The following is a 16,021-nucleotide window of genomic DNA, read 5'->3' as shown; positions in this document are numbered from 1 at the left end:
AAAACATGGAGATTGAACAGCATTACTCGAGGGAGCAGTTTTGAAACAGCGACAGAAGAATCTGGAGATGAATGTCACGCCGGTACCCAGCAGGTGGTGGGGTGGAAAGGAGGAGGGAGGAAGAGAAAATTGGAAACAGCAGGAACAGGGCTATAACTGGCATCGGTAGAGACACAAAGGTGGAAGCTGGCACTGGAACAGCATTGGGTTGTTAGAACGCCAAGCTGAGCGCAGGCGGGAGAAATGGACGCTGAGCCGGTGCTAACGACGATGGCAAATAAAAGAGGAAGCGAGTAGAACCCGAAGCGGCGGTAAAATTGAAGTTAGGCAGATGAACACGTAGTGTAAGACCCGCTCATTCTCACACGCACTGGTTCCCACACGTCCTTTACTGCGCGGTAGGCGCTGTGCTAAGCTTTGGCATCTGGGACTCTGTTGACAAGACATGTAGCTGAAGGGTTTACGTGGCATGTTCTTTCCCCCTCAACAGCATGTTTGTATTTCCCCTAAATTCCCGGAAGGAGTAAACAAAAGAAGATAGAGTATGTTTCTTTGGGGATGCCAGCCCCTATAAGGAACCTCAGGACCTCCTGAGAGGATGGTTCTAGATCAATAATAGGACCCTCTGTAGGTCCTGATCTGTCATGTGGACGAATCATATCCAAGTATATTAATGCTCCAAAGAAAAGAGAAAGTAGAAGGAGGTCTTCATTAGGAGGCTTTCGGTCAGTGCGTGATAACTGAGAACATGTAACTTGGTAGAAAATTTCATTACGAAGCCTCAACTTTGAAAGAGAATATAAAAATGCAGCATCACTCTCGGAAAGTGAGACCTGCTTTGCAAGAGAACGTGTCTTTTACTTTTGTTATTTTTGAGACAGAGAGAGAGCACAAGCAGGGGAAGAGCAGAGAGAGGGGGGGACAGAGGATCCGACGCGGGTCTGTGCTGACAGCATAGAGCCTGATGCGGGGCTTGAACTCATGGTTTATGAGATCTTGTTGACCTGAGCTGAAGGCAGACGCTTAACCAACTGAGCCACCCAAGCACCCCGAGAGAGCCTGTCTTTTAAGTGTTTATATCTATGCATCGAGACAGGAAACATGAGGTCTCCGGGTCACAGATCAGACTTGGTCATAGAGCATCTGAGCAGTACTGGTTCTCGTACCCCAACTTCTCATGGGGTGACATAACAAAGGCCTGATGTGCCTACATGAGCAGGACTGTACCACAAGAGAGGAACCCTGACACTAAGAAACTCTGAGTTTATGTAGGTGACTGGCACATTTATCCTTCCTTTCCTCTTTGGGCAGGATGGGTGAGGGGAGGTAGGCAGGGAGAGATGAGAGAGAGAGAGAGAGAGAGACTTTTGCTCTGGAATGTACACAAATACTCTCTGGGAAAGGAGGGGATGTTCCTACCTTTTTTTTAAAAAAAGAGTTTTTATTTATTTATTTAGCGAGACAGAGTGTGAGCAGGGGAGGGGAAGAGAGAGAGGGAGAGAAGGAAAATCCCAGGCAGGCTCCACGCTGTCAGCGCAGAACCCGATGCAGGGCTCGAACTCCCGAACCATGAGATCATGACCTGAGCTGAAATGAAGAGTTGGACACTTAACCAGCTGAGCCAAAAGCCATTCCTACCTTTTTATTACCCACCTGAAAGTAAGCAAATGGCTCCACAGGAGACAAAACTTGACATTCTCCAGAGTGATTCACAATCTCTAACTTCTGAGGTACGTTGGCCGTTCAGTCATCCTCTCGCCCAAGTGGCTGCTGATTTTTGCTCAGAAGACTCTGACTGTGGATAAATACGAAAATGTTCACAGAGAGTTATTTCTCAACACCGAAGGACCGATATGTCTTAACACTTGAATGAATTATACTGATCCTCTGTGATCACACCTCTCTTCCAAATATTTCCATTTCTAATGTGTCTGCGCAACTCTGCCTTCGTCGAAGTAGATGATGCTTCTCTCTCTCCACACCATGGTTCTCTCCCTGCTCTTCCTAGAGCCCCAGTGTTTCTGCAGTGGCCCCGTGGGAAACTCTAGAAAAGCTGGGATGTACAGCAAAGGAAGGGCCTCTTTCTCTGAATCCCACACCGTTTCCATATCCAAACATCTGTAGCTCCATTCTTACCTGTTCTACTCATATATGGTGCTTCCACATTTTAAAAAACTGGTTTTATATGAAGAAAGGGACTCCCCTCAGCAGAGTCTTTTGCGGAGCCAAATTTTAATTTGTATGAAGTCCAGTGTGTCATTTTTTTCCTTTTATGGAGCATGCTTCAGATGTCAAGTTTAAAAACATTTTGCCTGCTGCTAGATTCTGAGTATTTTCTTCTTTTTTCTAACTGTCTCATGACTTTATGTTTTATCCTTAAGTCCATGGTCCGTTTTGAGTTAATCTTTGTACAACCGTATACTTACGAAATGTACCTCAAGGTAGTTTTGAAAAACAACTTTTTTTTTTTTTGCCTGTGGTTGTCAACTGCCCCATTTGTATTTGTTGAAAAAGCTGTATTTCCCCTACTAAGTTGTTTCTCTATACCTTTGTCAAAAGTTAGTTTGTCATATTAGTGTGGGCTTATTTCTGGGTTCTCTGTTTCATCGATTGATGTGTCCGTCCTTCTATCAGCACTGCCCAATTTGTCTGGCTATGTAATAAATCTTAAACAATCAGGTAGATTGGTTTTTCCCACTTCATTATGTTTCAAATTGGTTTAGCTATTCAAGTTCCTTTTCATTTTCATATACATTTTAGAATAATTTTGTCTATATCTACAAAATAATATGCTGGACTTTGGTAAAAATTTGGATCAAACTTGGGTATCGGTTTGAGGAAAGTTGACTTCTTTACTAAGTGCATCTTCCAAGCCATGAACATGTTATGTCTCTTCATTTAGTTATATCATCTTTAATATCTTTCATCAGCTTTTGTAGTTTTCAAAATTTAAGTTCTGTACATATTTCGTTAGATTTATATCTAAATATTCCATTTTATTTTGAGTCGATTGTAAATGGGATGGTATTTTAAATTTTGTTGTCTATGTGTTCATTACTAGTATATAGAAATACAATTGATTTTTTAAATGTTTATTTTTGAGAGAGAGAGAGTGTGTGTGTGTGTGTGCATAGTGGGGAGGGGCAGAGAGAGAAAGAGACAGAGGATCCGAAGCAGTCTCCACACTGACAGCAGAGAGCCTGATGGGGGGCTTGAACTCATGAACTATGACATCATGACCTGAGCCAAACTCAGACACTTAAACGACTGAGCCACCCAGGCACCCCTACTATGGACTTTTTTGTATGTTTATCTTGTATCCTGTGACTTTGTGGCACTCATTAATTCTTTGGATTTTTTTTTATTGTGATAAAATATGCATGACATAAAATTTACCATTTTAACCATATTTAAGTTCAGGGGCATTAAGTACACCCACCATCCCCACTATCCATCAACAGAACTTTCTCATCACACCAAATTGAAACTCGGCAGTGCTTAGATAATAACTCCCCACTCTCCACTTCTCCAGATGTGGGCAACCACTATCTCCATAAAGTTGATCATTCCAGACACATCATATAAGTGGAATCATACACCATTTGTCCTTTTGTGTTGAGAGTATTTCACTTAACGAGTCTTCACTTTTCATCCATGGTGTAACATGTAGACATACGTACTGTGAAGCAACAGTCTTAGAATTTCTTGTAGCATGTATTAGAATTTCTTTCCTGTTTTCTTTTTTAACCAATCTAGACACCTATCTTATTTTAATAGACAAAGACAAGCCCTCCATAATGCCAGAACACATTCTGAGGACATTTTAATTCTGTCTTCAGATTGATCTACCTCCAGTGCTCAGTGTTTTGGAGGTGAACAGCCTGTTGGTTAATTTTTTTTTAATTTAGTTTTCTTACAGAACAGACATTGTATAGATACAGCTAAAACTAAAACCGCCATGTTACCGGAATGAAGCATTTCCTTCCTTTTAAAAACCGAATAATATCCGATTGCATATGTACATCTCATTTTGTTTATCGATTCACCCATCAATAGACATTTGGACTGTCTCCACTTTTGGCGATTGGGAAGAATGCTGCTGTGAACGTGGGCGTAAAAGTATCTCTTCGAGACTGACCCTGCTTTCAATTCTTTTGGTGCAAACCCAGAAGTAGAATGTCTGGATCATATTTCAACTCCGTGCATATTTGTTTTAGTAACTACCATACCATGTTTCACGTCAGCTGCACCATTTTGCATTCCCATCTATAATTCACAAGGGCTGCAATTTCTCCCCATCCTCACAAACTCCGTTCTTTCCTGTGAGTTCTTTTTCTTTTTAAATAATTGCCATCCTAACAGGCATAAAGACGTATCTCACTGTGGTTTCGCTTGCATCTTCCTAATGCTTATCCTCTTTGCATGTGCTGTGGTCCATTTGTATATCTTCTTGGATACATGTCTAGATAAGCCCTTTACCCATTTAAAAAAAAATAGGTTGCTTGTTTTTTGTTGCTGAGTTGTAGTTTTTTATATATTCTGGATATTAATCCCTTATCGGATATGTCATATGCAAATATTTTCTCCATTTTCTGTGTTGCCTTTTCAGTCTCTTGATAGTTTCTTTATATATATATATATATATATTATTTAAAATATATATAAATATATATATATATATTTTAGAGAAAGAGAAGGAGTGTGGGCGGGGGTGTTGGTGGCAGAGGGAGGGAGAAAGAGAGAAAATCCCAAGCAGGCATCACACTCAGTGTAGAGCCTGATGTGGGGCTCAATCCCATGCCCCTGAGATCATGACCCGAGCCAAAATCAAGAGTCAGACACTCAACTGACTGAGCCACCCAGGCACCTTTTGACAGTGTCTTTTTTTTAATTTTTTTTTTTTTAACATTTATCCATTATTGAGAGACAGAGAGAGACAGAGCATGAGCATGGGAGGGGCAGAGAGAGTGGGAGACACAGATTCTGAAGCAGGCTCCAGGCTCTGAGCAAGCTGTCAGCACAGAGCCCAACGCGGGGTTTGAACTCACAAACTGCAAGACCGTGACCTAAGCCAAAGTCAGATGCTCAACTGACTGAACCACCCAGGTGCCCCTGATAGCGTCTTTTGATGCACAGAAGTCTTTAATTTTGATGAAGTCAAATGTATCTATTTTCTTTTGTTGCCTGTGTCTTGCTGTCATATCCAAGAAATAACTGCCATGTCCAATGTTGTGAAGCTTTTCCTCTATGTTTTCTTCTAAGAGTTTTATAGTTTTAACTCTTACATGTAGGACTTTGATCCATTTTTAGTTAAGTTTAGTATATGGTATCAAGGTTAGTGTCCAACTTCCTTGTTTTGCTTGTGAGTTCTAGACAGTATTTGTAGATTCTTTAAGATTTTCTACATACACTGTCATGTCATCTTCAAATAGGGACAGTTTTTATTTCTTCCTTTTAGATATTTATGCATTTTATTTCCTTTTCTTGACTTGTTGCACTGGACACTATACAGTGTCCAGAATTATGGCGAATAAAAATGGTGATAGCAAACATCCTTGCATTGTTCCCATTCTTAGGAGGGAAGTATTCACTTTTTCATCATTAAATATACTCTTAGCTATAGGTTTTTTATTTGGTTGGTTTTGTTTGTATATGCTGTTTATCAAACAGACGAAGCCCTCTTGCCTGAGACTTTCTATTTTTTCATTTGTTTCAAGCAGGTTCATAATTGTGTTTTATGAGGGCTGCTGTAACATTTTCATCAGGTGATTCTAACATCTAAGTCATGTCATTAGCGTCTGTTTTTCATTAAGTTGGAGACCTTCAGGGTTCTTGGTATGAGCGTTTTTCCATTGAAACCTGAACCGCTTTGTATTATGTACTGAGACTCTGTCTTACTTAAACCTTCCGTTTTCATTTGCTTTCTCTGATACGGCTTCGGCAGGGCGTGGTGAGGGGCACTGCCTCATTACTAACGGGAGGAGACAGAAGTCGTTTGGCCTCACAGATACCTGAGAGGATGGGGGCTCAATGTTACTTCTACACGGGGGTGGGAATTCTGGCTCTCCATGTGATCTCCGCTGACACCATCGCGTGGGTGGTCTATTACCACGGGTGGCGACTAAAGTCCTGACCACCTACTTGGCCTCCTTTGACGTCATCGCAGCAGGAGAGGGAGGGGCACCTGTCAGGTGAAAGTCAGGCTCTACTGATACTGTTGGAAAAGAGGGGAGTGGGTGGGACAAGGAGGCGTATGACTGCCCAGTAAGCAGTCCCCTGCAAGGTGTTCTCTTGCACTACCTGGGTGGACACTATTGGGGTCCCTCACTATAGCCTGCTGAAGATAGAAGTCTAGGCTTCCCAGTCTGTCTCTGCCAGCATCCATGGGGTAGGACCACTGTTTTGTTTTGTTTTGTTTTCCTGCGATGTGTGCTTGTTGTGTCTTCTTGTGTTTATTATACAGAATGTCCGGGGTTGCAATCAGTGAGAGGAATAGGGGGAAATACCTCTAACTCCGTCTTCCTAGGTGAAGACCTCTAAGTTTACTCCTACTTGCGAAGAGACTAGATCATAATTATTCCCAGCACAAAAAAAGAAATGATAATTATGTGACGTGATAGAGGTGGTAACTGATGCTGTGATGGCAATAATAGTGTAACATATAAATGCATCCAATCAACACGTTGTACACCTCAAACTTACACAATGTTGTATGTAAAATGGATTTCAATTAAAAAAGAAAAGAAGGGAAGGCAAAGCTGGGGGTGAGGAAAATGAAACTTTAACAGTGAGACTAAAGCTTCAGACCCACACAGAGCCCGTGGCCAAGCCCCCAAAGAAGTCACGTTGCCTTAAGTTTCTGACTCCTTTCACATTACACCACCCTCGTAATCGTGAAAGTGTCAGACCTTCTCGGGAGGTTGTGACACAGTCTCCGCTTGAAAAAACAAAGTCACGTCAAATGTTTTGAAGCAGCAAGCTGCTAAGTGAGTCTCATCGATGTTTAAGAAATCAAATTCAGGGTTAATGCTCTATTTAATCAGAGGCCAGCACTGAGGGGCTGTGGGCAGAAGTCATGAGGGGTCGCTCCAGCATTTCAAAGTACTCCAGCTTAACATCTCCCCTACATTTGCCCTTTAGGCTTACTTGTATCTGCAGTAGAAGCACATCTCTTTTGCCCCGATACCGTCTACACATTGTTCCTAAAAGACCTCTCTCTGGATTTTGGTAATTATGATGAGATTTCTCCCCCACTTTCAACTTCCTTTATCTCAAGTCAGACACAGAGTTAAGAGAAGGGCATCTGATAACCCCAACTCTGCACCTCTGTGCTGCGGGGTGACCAGGCTGTGTTTGGAGTCTCCTCCATCAGCCAACAAAGTGAGTTTACGGCCCGGTCCAGGTCCCCAGCACGATGAGGAGCCGAGGTGACAGGCTCAGCTTATCAAACGCCCTTTGGCAGACGCCCAAGTCATTCCAAGTCTTGCCCTAGAATGGAGACGAAGTGGTTTTAAGAGCTGACAGATAGAAACTTAAGCCTTCCTTTCTGCCACATCTGGAGTTCTTTTCTGAAATAAAGAACAATGACAACTAATGTTCTTTGAACGCCTCACAGAATAGCGTCTCCGCATTCTGCGGGGAGAGACAGAGGGCGGTGATGAGGGGAAACACTCCTCTCCCATGGCAGGAGTGGAATTGCATGCAGGCTGCTGTGGTTGTGAAGCAAACACACTGTTCCATTGCAGCCACCAATCTTTAGACCCGATAACATATTTTGAGCCTCAAGTTACACCAACAAAACACAACAAACAAAACAAACCAACCTGTTTTTTGCTTTCACCAAAGGAAGGCTTACATTTAAATAAATAAACTTAGAGTCGGAGTATTCAATGATACTTGTAATGCCTTCTCTTGGAAAGAAACTTACTGCAAAGAGAAGTATGAATAGGACGGAGGTCAAGGATTTGCCCAGAAAATTGAATAATGCCTCACTTGAAGAGAAAAAGGTGACAGTATTTCAATTTCCAGGAAGCAGTTGAGTTGGAAGACCCGATGATCAGATCTAAAGATCTAAGGTAAATTCCTGTTTCTTCAGCCTTGAGATGGTCATGCCATCATCAGTACTAAAGGAAAGAAGCCCTCCAGCAAAACCTTACTTCTAAATGCGTCAGCCGAGCCAAGGCCACGCAAGTATTTACTTCTATGGATAAAATGATCCTGTGTTTTTTGGAACGTCTTCACCTCTACCACAAAGATAGTGACACTGACTTCTCTCATGGAAATACCGTGGGCGTCAATGATAATACAGTGTATGCGACGTGCTTACCACCCATAAAGAGGCTTAGATCTTAACTTTTCATACAATGTTTTCATACAATGAACATTGCCTTCTATTACAGAACATGGTCTGACTCTACTTCCATTTGTGATTTGGGCAACAAAAAACCAAGTCTTTGCCTGCCTGTGTTTTCCATCAGCCAGGGGTAAGTCAAGTTCTATATGGAAGGAGACCCTTGATGTCAACGAGAAAACGTGACCCTACTTTCTTAGGTCATTAATTATACTTCTCACACTATGTATCTTTATGTTTTTGTTTTGTTTTTGTTTCCTAATTATAACAATTGTATGCGTAAAAAGCTAATACTCGTGGCTTGCTTTGAGATCTCTTCATAATGCCCGGGAGACAATCATGGGGAAAAAAATGCAATATTAGAACGAGCGCAATTAAATACTGACTGTATATGCTCCCCCCCCCCAAAAAAAAATCATATATTTTGTTTCATTTTAGAGAGAGAGAATGAGAGGATGCAAGCAGGGTAGAGGGGCAGAGGGAGAGAAAGAGAATCCCAGGCAGTTTCCATACTCAGCGTGGAGCCCAATGCAGGGCTCAATCCCACGACCCCTGGGATCATGACCTGAGCTGAAATCAAGAGTCGGACACTCAACCAACTGAGCCACTCTGGTGCCCCAATCCTACTTGATTTTTAACCCCACCCTTCCTCATGTCTGCATTTCTTCCTACAGCTCATCTATCTGACACCTATGTACTCCAATCAGACACACTTCCCTGCGAGGACTAAGATCTTTCCAGACCTAGAAGGGTCCAAGTTCCTAACTCTTTGCCTTCATAAATAGAAAGCCAAATCCACTCATCTCCATGAATATTACTCTTACCAGGATGTTCAATTACAGGCATACCTTGCCTCTCTTCTCACTCAATAGTTACACCCTTCCAACAGAGCTTTCTGCTTTCCTGTTTAAGAGACTTTAGCGCATTTTTGGAAACAGTGGGTGTTTGGGGAATGTCCCAAACAACTCTCTGAGCCAGCAAAGTGGTTGGCTCTAGAGGCAAGGTCTTTCACAGGGTTAGTTTTCAAGCTCAAGTGATTTAACAGGTCTTGAATCTGCCCTAGTCCACTCAGTTCCCAGTAGTTCCTTTTCTTATTAAACATTTACTAGAACCGGTGGTGATGTGCACTCAGGTTGAACGGGCCTGAGTGTTGTCTTGGAGAGGAGGAGGATTTGGGAAGCTCAGAGCACTGAGGATATAGGGAAACCACCAAGGGTCTCTCTCCCTTGAACTCTACAATGACCCACATGGGGTCACCATGGAGGATGAGGCCTCCCATGGCGACCGTGCCTGGTTCCCTGTGTGCTGTTATCACCCAGTAGTTATTGGCAAATAAAGTTCACAAAATGAAGATGAGACAAATAAATGAAGTTATTGTGTTGGTCCCAGCCTACTGCTAGTGATGCTATTGGCTAGGAACACCTGGGCACTCACCTGGGTAGCAAGCCTCCATGGACCGGGGCCAGTGATGGGGCTGGAAGGTACATGGCACAGCCAAGGGCCACACAGCAAGGTTACCAGTTGAGAGAGAAAGAGAGAGAGAGAAGACCTGGGGCTCTGCCTTTATTAGGGTCTGAGGGTGGGGTGTCTGGAGTTACATGGGTTCATTCTTTAATACAAATTTTTTTCGTTGAGTATAGCTGACCCACAACGTTGCAGGAGTTTCAGGGGTACGCCATAGTGATTCGACAAGTTTATGCACTACGCTGTGCTCACGAGCATAGCTACCATGTGTCACCATACAGAACTATTTCAAGATCACTGGCTATAAGGGTGCCTGGGTGACTCACTCGGTTAAGTGTCAGACTCTTGATATCTGCTCAGGTCACGATCTCATGGTTCATGGAATCAAATCCGGTGTCGGGCTCAGAGCTTGCTTGGGATTCTCTTTCCCTCTCTCTCTGCCCTTCCCCCACTCACACACTCTCTCTCTGAAAATAAAGAAACCTTAAAAAAAAGCCATCAACTATGTCCCCTATGCTGTGCTTTTTATTCTCATGACCTATTCATTTATTAACTGGAAGCCTGTGTCTCCTTCTTCCCTTCACTCACTTTGCCCATCCCCTCTGGCAACCATTACATATATCATCTGTATTTATAGGTCTGTTTCTACTTTGTGTTTGTTAGTATTCATCTTTTTAAAATTTTTTAAAAATGTTTATTTATTTTTAAGAAAGAGAGAGAGAGACAGAGTGTGAGTGGGGGAGGGGCAAAGAGAGAGGGAGACACAGAATCCGAAGCAGGCTCCAGGCTCTGAGCTGTCAGCACAGAGCCCAACGCGGGGCTTGAACTCACGAACCATGAGATCATGACCTGAGCCGAAGTCGGACGCCCAACCGACTGAGCCACCCAGGCGCCCCATCTTCTTTTTTTAGATTCCATTAATGAGTGGAAAATGGGTTCACTCTTTATTGGCTCATTTAAACATAAAAGTGGGAATTAGAGCATGGGAGGGGGAAGAAGGTTCACCCAACAGGTCAGCCACCTGGCACCCAGCGCTTTCTGAAAGAGGGAAGTTCGTGGGAGGTGAAGGTCTAGTTCCTTACCTGGTAGTTTTGCTGGTAGCTGTGTTGCACAGCCGGCAACGTGTTTAGTCAAGATGGATGTCTTTAGACACGGATGTCTCCACAACCAGAAAGCTCAGTCAGGCACTTCGGTTACAGAAGCAGAGGAAAATAGCAAAGCAGGAGAGAGAAGACAAGCAAAGAGCTATTGGAGGTTTAAATTTATGTCAAGAACAAAGAGAGGCTGGGCGCCTGGGTGGTTCAGTCAGTTAAGCGGCTGACTCTCTATTTCAGCTCAGGTGGTGATCTCGCAGTTTCTGAGATTGAGCCCTGTGTCGGGCTCTGCGCTGACAGCTTGGAGCCCGCTTGGGATTCTCTCTCCCCCTCTCTTCTCTCTGCCCGTCCCCCACTTGTGTTCTCTTTCTCTCTCAAAAGAAATTAATCAATTTTTAAAAAAAGAATAGAAGATACCCCTAATCAAAGCCTCTGCCCACTGCTTTCTTTTTCTACCTGAAACATAGATAATTTGAGTATGCCAGTATAATAATATACACCTGTCTGCCTTCCTGTAGCCGCGGAGCTGGCTCTTTGCCCTGAGGTCCTATCTGGCTCAGCTGGAGCTCTTAGACCCCCTGCATTTCAGACCCCCGAAAATAGGCTCGGCCATTTTCCAAACTGGGCCCGGTGCTGACCCTGGGCAGCAGGAAGAAGCTAGAAGCAGGCCAGGGTCCTGGACTTTTCTTGCTTGCTACCAGCTCTCATCGAAGTGAATTTGATTTCCTGTGCTTGGACAGGATCCTGCTACCTGCCAGCCTAGAACCCTTCTGTGACCTCTCACTGCGCTCAGGCCACAGACGCTGCTCCTTCACCTCCCCCTGGGTCTGCCCCTCCGACCTCGGCTCCGACCATGCCCCCACCCTCACTTTCTCTGCCGCGGCCACACTCATCCCTCATGATCGTCTTTGTGGTCCCTACCGTGGCTGGACCGTCCCCCCCCACACACACACACCTTGTCCACACAGTGAGCTCCTGCTCATTCTCAAACCCTGCCTACGTCAAGTCTCTCCCTTGGGCTCCCAGGGCACCGTGCACCTTTCTTTCAGGTCATCTGCACGGTTGCCACTCTAGCCCTTGGTCCTAGGCCGGCTTCCCTGGGAGGCTGGCTCTGAGCCGCGGAAGTCTGTTTGTGAGAAGTATGTTGGTGAGTGGTTACAGGGGGTGGGGCTGCGGCTAAGATAGCCCTTGGAGTTTGTCTGGAATGGGGCAAGAGGGCTAGGCCTTTGAACCTGGCATTGACCGTCATCGGAGAGACTCCAGGGAGCAGGTGGCACCTTGGGCAAGGCAGCTTTTGCAACGCAGGACGACAACTGAAGGACTCGGCGGTGAGCCATCGGCTGGCAACACTTCAGGCACTGGAAGGGGTCCTGGGCTGCCCACGACAGCGTCCACTACGGTGCGTGTGCTATTTAGTCAACACCTCTCTTGGCCTCCACAGTGCAAGCTTCTTGAGGATAACATATTACTGTTTTATGAGTGCTTAGTGTAGTACTTGGCACAGTCCAGGATCTCCATAAATGCTGGTTGAAGAATAAATGAATCCAGGCTGAGTGACCAACCTTCTGGCTTTGCCAAGGGCTGTCCGTCCTGGTTTTAGCAACAAAAACCCTACATCTCTGTAAAACCCTCAGTCCCAGGAAAACCGGGGCATCTGGTCACCCTGAGCCTAATATTCCCCAGTACTTTTACTGACCCTGATGGTGACAGAGTTCACCATCACTTCTGGCTCACCCGGTGGTCTGTTTGGCAGGGATTGGTTGGAATTATGTCACTAGCCTCCTTGCTCTTAAGTGAGGAGACAGACCTTGACTTTGGGTTAGGTTATCTGCTCCTAAGTCTTAGGTCCTACCACTCCTTTTCTACCTCAAGCCTCTGATTTCTGACCTACTTTTGTACAGTGTCAGTCTTTCCTATAACCCAGCAGGTCTGTCCAGATTCCTCATCTCAGGACACTCTGGTCTAGCTCACTCTGTTGCCATTTGAACATATAACACCGTGTGATATGATGTGTGATATGTTATCTCACATTAGTTGCTACTTTACGAAGGCACGACTGTGTCCTTTCAAAACCGTAGGCTCAGTGGGAATCATGGGCTGGCCTGGGTCAGAGAAAGAATGATCCATCCGGGCCAACACTGCACAGAACATGGTGTGCTCCGTGTCGCCCTGTTGAGTCTGATCCATGTGGAGAAGTGGAGGGACAAAGAGAAGCTTGGGAATATTCTTGGGTGCAAGGAACAGCACTGGGCTTTCTATAGTTCAGCCCTCAGTGAGGCTGTCTGATCTCTACAATCTTTTCCAATGCAAGCGTTTGGGGTAGAATCTGAAATGCAAAGATCCTGGTTTTTTGGGTTTTTTTTGTTTTTTTTTTTTTTTTTGTTTTTTGGCAACTAGGATATTTGGCTCCATGGGTGCATTTCATTTTCACACTAAAGACCAAGACGATGAAAATAAGAATATCCCCTCCTCACCATGTAGCTCATGTCAGTGCTGGGCCTCTGTCCTAAGTGTCACAGGTCTTCAGTGATCCCCTTTCTCCCTTGGACTTCCACCAAAGAAATAACTTACTTTTCTACCAATTCCCACTCCTTATAAACATGTCTAATGGATATTTAAATAATGGTGATTTGTGACGTGCCTAATAAATGTGGAGACCATTGGTATTTTGTTCCATTCTAAGAAGGAATAAACTTGAAGACAATTTTTAATGTTTATCTATTTTTTTTTTTGAGAGAGAGAGAGGGAGGCAGAGCATGAGCAGAGGAGGGGCAAAGAGAGAGGGAGACACAGAATCCAAAGCAGGCTCCAGGCTCTGAGCTGTCAGCACAGAGCCCAATACGGAGCTCAAACCCACAAACTGCCAGATCATGACCTGAGCCAAAGGTGGATGCTTAACCAACTAAGCCATCCAGGCACCCCATCTAAGGAGGAATAAATTAAAATGCAGAAGAGAGGGGCACCTGGGTGGCTCAGTCCATTAAGCGACTGACTCTTGATTTGGCCCAGGTCATGACCTCACACTTCGTTAGTTCAAGTCCCGAATTGGGCTCTGCACTGACAGCGTGGAGGCTGCTAGGGATTCTGGCTCCCTTTTTCTCTGTCCCTTCCCCGTTTTTTCTCTCTCTCTCAAAATAAATGAATAAACTTAAAAAAAAATGTGAAAGCGATAAGTAGCCAGCCTGGCATCACCTAGCACACAGACCTAGCATTTTGAGAGGAGGAAGAAGAAATCTCTCCTGCCATCTTGGCATAACTACAGATGAAAACACAGTGTCTTCCTTCCAGGGTTGTTCACCTACAAATATCCACTAAAAGAAAGAAAATCAGAGATATCGCAGTTCATACGTACGCACTATCGATCAACTTTAAGAACTGTTTACCACAGTACGTATTCGCACCATTATTTTATGTAGATACAGTTGGGGAATGGTGTGTAAATTTAATGGAGTAACCAAGAATAGTCATTACCAAAACATCACTGTGCAGTAGGCTCATGCAGAGCTACTCTACTGGATACGATTTCATCTTTCTTTAATGATTCCAAAGGCACTGAAATCTTCTGAATAGTCCCAGTGTAACTGTAGTGAGCATTAATTATCATTTCGAAGCAAGAGCCAGTTAAAAAAAAATTCCTAGTTGATAGCTGGTTTATTATTACCTGGACATATGAGGTTATAAACTGTCACATTTAAGTAGCCACAAGCAAATGTTGTTTCAGAATTATGTGGGAAACTCTTTCCCTCGTGGTAACTGATTTGAAACTGATCATCACTGGGATCAGGTCCCCCGCCTGAAGTGTGAGAGCTCACTGTGGGACCCGGGGACAACAACCTCCAAATCTGGGTCTACCCAGGCGGTCATAGGACTAACACTTCGTCCATGAGGTCTCTTGGGTAGAGAAGTCATTCTGGAATTGGATGCATTTGCCAAATAACCTTCACCGGTTACATCGAGTGGAATAAAAATAAAATGTGTAGTATAATGCATTACTATAAAAGAGCTGTAGATGCAATTGGTTCTGTAATTAGCCATCATTTTACCAAATTGGTTCCCTAAAATTAAGATTCTAGCCACATAAGAATAAAATGACTGGCATTAGATGTCGTGTGTGTGTGTGTGTGTGTGTGTGTGTGTGTGTGTGTGTAAAACTGGAATTTTATGCAGGATACAAAACGTTATTTAGATTATGGCTGAATATTTTTCAGAAGGTACAGGTGGGTATATGTCTTTTGTTTCCAATTATTCATATATGCCATTTAAAAAGTGGATCAGACCCACCACGTTATAGACATTAAGGCCACCACCCCTTCACTCTGGGTGTCTACACTGCCAGCCTCTCCTCATCCCCTTATCCCACTGACAGCCTCTGCTTGTCCCTTTATCCCAATTCTGCTTTCACAAAGCCGCCAAGTCCACCCGCTCGCTAAATCCAATGTCCTTTTGTTTAGCCCATTTGGAATTTTCCAGCAGTTGACACTTTGACCACTTTCTGCGTCTTGATACCTTCCTTCCAAATGGGCACCATACTAGGTCTTTTGCACACATTCTATCATTCAATCCCTGGGAAGGTCTGCATTGTACCAAACCCAGCATTGTCACAAACCCAACTCCTCTTCCCTTCTCAGCTTGTACTTCTATCCTTCTAATTTGTTGGTTTGTTTTTATTGAGGAATAACTGACATACGATATCTTATTACAACATAGTGGTTCACACTGTGAAATGCTCACAAGATGTCTCGTTACTATCTGTCACCATACAAAGTGGATGCAATTATGACTATAGCCGCCATATTTATTATTAATAAGTCATCCCGTGGCTTACTTATTTTATAAGTGGAAATTTGCTTCTTGACCCCTTTCACCCATGTTGCCTACCCTCCAATTCCCCTCCCCTCGGGCAGCCACCCATCTGTTCTCTGTGTTTGTAAGTCTAGGTTTCGTTTGGTTATTTTGTTTTTTAGATTCCACGTATCAGCGGAAACATCTTGACGTTGGTCTTCCTCTGTCTGACTTATTTCACTGAGCATAATGCCCTCAAGTTCTATCCGTGTTGTCGCAGATGGCAGGATTTCATTCCTTTTTCACGGCCGAGTAATATTCCACGGGATAT

This window comes from Panthera pardus, unplaced genomic scaffold, assembly GCF_024362965.1.
Source record: "Panthera pardus isolate Hobbes unplaced genomic scaffold, ASM2436296v1 HiC_scaffold_22, whole genome shotgun sequence".
NCBI classification, from domain to species: Eukaryota; Metazoa; Chordata; class Mammalia; order Carnivora; family Felidae; genus Panthera; species Panthera pardus.
The sequence above is the reverse complement of the archived record's forward strand: the minus strand, read 5'-3'. Positions refer to the sequence as shown.